Here is a 5,983-nt window from a genome sequence, read left to right on the forward strand (position 1 = left end):
AAAAAAAGAATGTCTTTCTATATTTACCTTCATTTAACAATAAATATACTTGACAAACCAATAATTTGTTAGAGAATCTTACAGGGAAAGTATTATTTCATACTTAATATTTTATTGATTGGCTAAAAAATGAAAAATGTTAAAAATAAAAGAATTGAGAAATATATGTTTGCAAACATTTTAAAAAATTATAAAACTGTTTCTTTTCCAAATTTCCAAAATTTATGTTTTACAAATGTTGTCCTCATGACATGATGCACTTAGAAAAATCACTTCTATGCTATTCCTGCTCCAAGTATATCACCTGATTCTAATAATCAGAAAACACCAGACAAATCCAAGATGAGGGACATTCTGCAAAATAACTGGTCTGTGTTCTTCAACAATGTTAAGGTCAAGAAAGACAAAGCAAGACTGAGGAAGTGTTCCAGATTAAAAGAGAACCAGAGATGTGACAACTACATGCAAAACATAAATATGGAATTTTTTTGTTCCTATAAAGGACACTATTGGGACAAATGGCAAAATCTAAATAAGGCCTGTAGAATAGGAAATAATATTGCATCAATCTTAACTTGTTAATTTGATAATTGTTTTTTGGTTATTTAAGAAAATGTTTTTATTTTTTCTTATTTTTAAGAACCTCACTCTGACATTTAGGAGTAAATGATGGCTGTCATGTCTGTAACTATCTCACATAGTTCAGAGAAAGAATGAGTATGTATGGGTGACAAAGGGACAGAAATAAGGTAAAGATGTCAAAATGTTAACATTGAGGAATCTGGATAAAAGGTATATTAGAGGCCAGGTGCCATGGCTGTCACCTGTAATCCCAGCACTTTGGGAGGCCGAGGTGGGTGGACCACGAGGTCAGGAGTTCAAGACCATCCTGGCCAAGATGGTGAAACCCTGTTTCTAGTAAAACTACAAAAATTAGCCAGTTGCGGTGGTAGGTTCCTGTAATCCCAGCTACTTGGGAGGCTGAGATAAGAGAATCACTTGAACCCAGGTGGCAAAGGTTGCAGTGAGCAGAGATCATGCCACTGCACTCCAACCTGGGTGACTCAGTCTCAAATAAAAAAAAAAAGGTATATTAGAATTGTTGTACTATTATTGTAACTTTCATATGTCTGGAAAGGATATTAAAATAAAAAGTTAAAAAGAGTATGACAGAAAAAAATCTTAGTTACATTGTTATGGAACATACTATAATTCAAGACATGTTTAATTAAAATAAAGCGACCTTGAATTTCACATAATATATATCCCTTGATTGTTTTCACATATCAAGCAATTGCAGCTGTTGTAAGCTGTTACTTATATAGACTTCTCTCAAATTTAGCTACACCAGTGGGACAATGGCATGATAATCCTTAACATCTGACAATTTAAAGCCATTTGCAAAATATTGTCTCACTAATTCGAACAAACAGGAAGAATAATACATAGCTGAAATAAACAATATTTAAAATAAATGTTTTGTTACTTTTAAACAAGTACTGCAAACAAAAATATTAACGAAATGTTGTCATACAGAACTCCCTCAAGCTACTGTGAAAGACACATATGTACTATAGGTACAAGGTGAGTTTTTGTTATTTAACATGTAGTCTATATATGGGTTGTTAAAACACCGGCTAATATTTACTATATTCTTACTATGCCAACACTTTAAATGCATTTATAAAACAAACCAATCCATCAAGAATAAAGAGCTTGAACTAAGGTTTTTTTATTAACGTAAAACTTAGCTAACACTTCTCTCTGAAATTGCATATCATTGGCTTCCAATGTTTTTTCGTTGCTCATTTCTGTCAAATCATAATTCAGACATAAAAGTTCAAATGCCAACTCCAATAAAGTCTTCCTTAATTCAATAATCAGAACTAATCATTCCCTTTTCTGAATTCCTATAAGCCTTTATTCAACAACATTCATTAAAGTTCTCCTAAATATAAGTATTAAACACTTGCTACATCCAAAACATTGAGTGATTTCTAAGAGTTCACAGGGTAAAAGGGATTGTTAATATAATTAAAATTATATAATAAAACAATGGTGTTATTAAAAATGCCTTGAATTTATTGAACACTTACCAACGTGACAAGCATGGTACTAAGTATGTTACAAACATTGTCTTCTTTAATTGTTACTGTTACCCTATAAGAAGTCATTACTAACATCCCCATTTTGCAGATGAGAAAACCAAGACTTAGAGAAAGGGAGTAACTTGCATAAGCAGGCATAACTGGTAAATGACAGAGTCTGGTCTATTTGACTCAAAAGTTTATGTTTTTAAATTACTTCCTGCCAGCAAAATGTAGCAGTCTCATGGAGGCGAAAATGTGAACCTAAGTAAATTATAGTTCAAGGTTAAAACGTAATGTTCAACAAAATTAGAAGGAAGATGTTGAGAAAGGAAGACTTGCTATCTAATATCTAAGCTGTATATTGAAAGATAAATAGACATGATAAAGGGAGGAAAGTCATTCCAGGTTGGCAATGACAAAGAGGTTTTGGGAATTCTGAGAATGCATTATGCCTGGAGGATCCACTTTCTATATAAGGAAATTAATATCAGAAAGGTAAGCATACATACATGACATATATATGTGTGTATATGCATATACATATATGCACATATATATATCAGCTAAGAAGATTAAATACAAAATTATAAAATTTTAATTTCCCTACTAGTGTGATATGCATAAATACTGAATCAATTCACTATCTTTAGCTGCCAAAATGTACCAGACATAAAAATGTATCAATAAATTTTTGTTTAGCAAGTAGAATTTATTTAATCAGCTTTTAATAAATGGTAACTAACAAAACACCCATTGCATACAGAAAGCTATTAATATTTTATTATTTTCCATTCCTGAACAGATGCTCAATGTGATTAGGGTTCTATATTATGAAGAATAATCCAACAACCATCACAGACTGAGTTGGAGGGGTAGAGAATGGAAATGGGTGGGCAATTATAAAGTAATGGGACTCCCCAAAGCATACTGCAGCATAGTAGAGACAGATAGCCCCACAAAGCTTATTCAACAGTTTCCTTATCCTGCAGGTGAGGAAATCAAGACAAGATGAAATCTTTTTTTTTTCATTGTTCAAGGTTTATTGGGGGTTTTAGTTGGTGTAACACTTGGATGGTTGGTTGCATTGTTTATATGTAGATCTTTTTAAATTATAGGATAATGTACACTACTCATATCTGTATCGTTCACAAAATAAGATCCTGTGGAACAATTATGCACAAGACATGCAATATTGGATCTATACACTGAATGCCAGGATGTGACTTATTGGGAAAAAATGTTGGACTAGACATGTTCAGTGAAGGAGCCAGGAAGTTACATAACACACGATAAACATCCATCTGGCTCAAGGGGCAACTACAGCATGTGCAGCATTGGCAGTGGTGCCTCAGAAGTGGCAGAACTATTTCACACTAACCAGTTTAGGACTACACAAGATTAGTGTCATCTAGCATCAGGATATAGCTGTAGGACTCTATAAAACATTCCTATTTCTAACTTCTGGAATTGATGTTTTTTCCACTCCAACTTAAAATATTACTGCTTTAATCACAGATCAGATAAAAAGAACAATATGCACAACCTCTAACTAAAATCCTGTTGTAGCCTAGACAGTGAAATGGTATGACATCAGAAGACTTTAAAATTGCAGCTCTTTTTGGATCCTCCAAAGAGTATCGGCACTCTTCTTCAAACTGGCCTCTTCCTCAGGAGTCAGAATCACCTTCAAAACGTCTGAGATTCCATTCTGTCCCAAAATGCAAGGAACATTAAGGAAGACATCATCCTTTATTCCATAGAGACCCTTAATCCTGATGGAAATTGGGTGCACCCACCTAAGATTCTTCGTTATAATCTCTGCCAAATCTGCCACAGACAGTTCAATGGCCCAGGATGTGTAGCTTTTGAGTTTGATCGCCTCGTAAGAACTCTCAATCACCTGCTTGTGAACCTCTTTCTACTGTTCCTTATCAGTCCCTAAATCTTGGTGCAGAGTCTTCAGGGAGACACCAGCAACCAACATTCACTCGATTCCATACAGGCACACTGGAATCTCCATGTTCCCCAAGGACACACCCATGACAGCTTAATGGGTGAACTCTCAGCCTTTCCCCATCAGGTAATGGAATCGGGCTGAATCCAGATTGCAACCACTTCCAATAAAACAGTTTTTGGGAAAGCCACTTATCTTCCAAGCCACACAGGTCAAGATATCTACTAGATTTGAAACAATAAGCAACTTGCAGTTCGGTATTTTACAACATTAGGAATGATGAATTTATAGATGTTCACGTTACGTTGGTCCAAATTAAGACAGCTTTCTATCTCTTGCTAATGTGCTCCAGCCATGATAACGACCAGCTTGGAGTTTGCAGTTACATTATAGTCTTTGCTAGAAACAATATTTGATGTTCTAAGGAAAAGGCTGCCATGTTGGAGATCCATCATCTCTCTCTCCAATTTGTCTTCCATGACATCAACAAGAGCAACTTTATCTGCCAAGTCCTTCATTAAGATACTGATGGCAAGCACGAGATCCAAGATGGCCTTTAGGAACAGCTCAGAGTTGCAGCTCCCAGTGAAAGCACAGAGGGTGAGTGGAAGCTGCATTTTATTCCCCACGGACCAGGAGATTCTCAGGCGGAGGAGCCCCACAGGTCACCAGCACGGCTGTTTTGGCCGGCATGGTTCTTTTGGTCAGCGCGGCTGCTTTGCCCCATGCGGCTGCTTTGTTGGCGCCCCGGCCGGAGGTTCTCCGTACAAAATACACTGGTGCAGGTGTCCTTCTGGCTGGCGATTGGAGACCGGGGAAGTCGCCCATTCATCTCATTAAAGAGCGGACTGAACAGGGAGCCAGGCCAGGAGAGTCCTGGGCAAAAAAAGCGCCACGAATCTCAGCACTGCTGTTTAAGCCTGCGCAGTGAGTCGCTGCATGGGAAATCACAAATATCCCGGTGCCTTTTCAACAGGCAACTAGCATAGAGGCGACTATTCAGCTAAAAAAAAAAAGGCTCTGAGGCAGGGAGCCAGGTGATCAGGCTCGGCTGATCCCACCCCACAAAAGAATAGCAGTCAGAAAACTCTCTGGATTGAGAGTTTCACAGCAAGCGCAGCTGAACCCGGGACGGGCCAGCTTTGTGGGGGAGGGGCGTCCGCCATTACCAAGGTACTTCACCACTACGGAGGTAGTCCGCCATTGCTGAGGCCGCCAGCCCTTACCAAGGCAACCTGCCATTGCTGAGGCTGCCTGCCATTGCCAAGGCAACCTGCCATTACAGAGAGAGTCAGCCAATACAGAGGTGGGCCACCATTGCCAAGGCAGTTCTAACTAGACCCATATAAACAATACTGCAGGGAAGTTCACATGGCAGCTGGGCGGAGCCAACAGCAGCTCAGCAAAGCCTCTGCAGGCAGACAGTGACCAGGCTGCCTCCATGCTGGGTAGGGCAGCCCTGAAAAAAAAAAAAAGGCAGCAGCACAATGGAAACTCATAAATAAAGCCCTAACTCCCTGGGACAGAGAATCTGGGAACAAAAAGCGGTTTATAGGTTCTGCTGCAGCAGACCTAAACGTACCTGCCCAGAGGCTCTGAATGAACAAAGGAGCTCGGAGCTCAGCACTTGAGTTCCTATAAAGGACAGACTGTCTCCTCAAGCAGCTCACTGACCCCTGTATATCCAAAGAGTCACCTCATAAAGGAGAGATCAGACTGACATTTGGTGGGTATCCTTCTGGGACAAAGATAGCAGAAGAAGAAACTGGTAGCAACCCTTATTGTTTTGCAGCTGCTGCAGGCAATCCCCAGGTAAGCAGGGCCGAGAGTGGACCTCAGCAGTCCTACAGCGGAGGGCCCAGACTATTAGAACTAAGAAACACAAATAACTTCATCATCAACAAACAGAACGTCCACACAAAGACCAAATCTGAAAGCC

General features: G+C 39.0%; 1 protein-coding gene and 1 pseudogene across 7 annotated transcripts in view; both read right to left on the reverse strand.

Moving 5' to 3' along the window:
- GSTCD (glutathione S-transferase C-terminal domain containing) overlaps positions 1 to 5,983 on the reverse strand; it is a 145,095-nt gene that overhangs the window by 71,253 nt on the left and 67,859 nt on the right. The window lies entirely within an intron of this gene.
- Positions 3,107 to 5,983, reverse strand: part of LOC108294840 — an 8,644-nt pseudogene continuing 5,767 nt past the window's right edge. The window contains exon 2 of the transcript XR_001821192.2: positions 3,107 to 4,556. The product of XR_001821192.2 is annotated as an L-lactate dehydrogenase A chain-like (transcript). The remainder of the gene's footprint in view (positions 4,557 to 5,983) is intronic.

This window comes from Cebus imitator, unplaced genomic scaffold (genome assembly GCF_001604975.1).
Source record: "Cebus imitator isolate Cc_AM_T3 unplaced genomic scaffold, Cebus_imitator-1.0 Scaffold606, whole genome shotgun sequence".
Lineage (NCBI taxonomy): Eukaryota > Metazoa > Chordata > Mammalia > Primates > Cebidae > Cebus > Cebus imitator.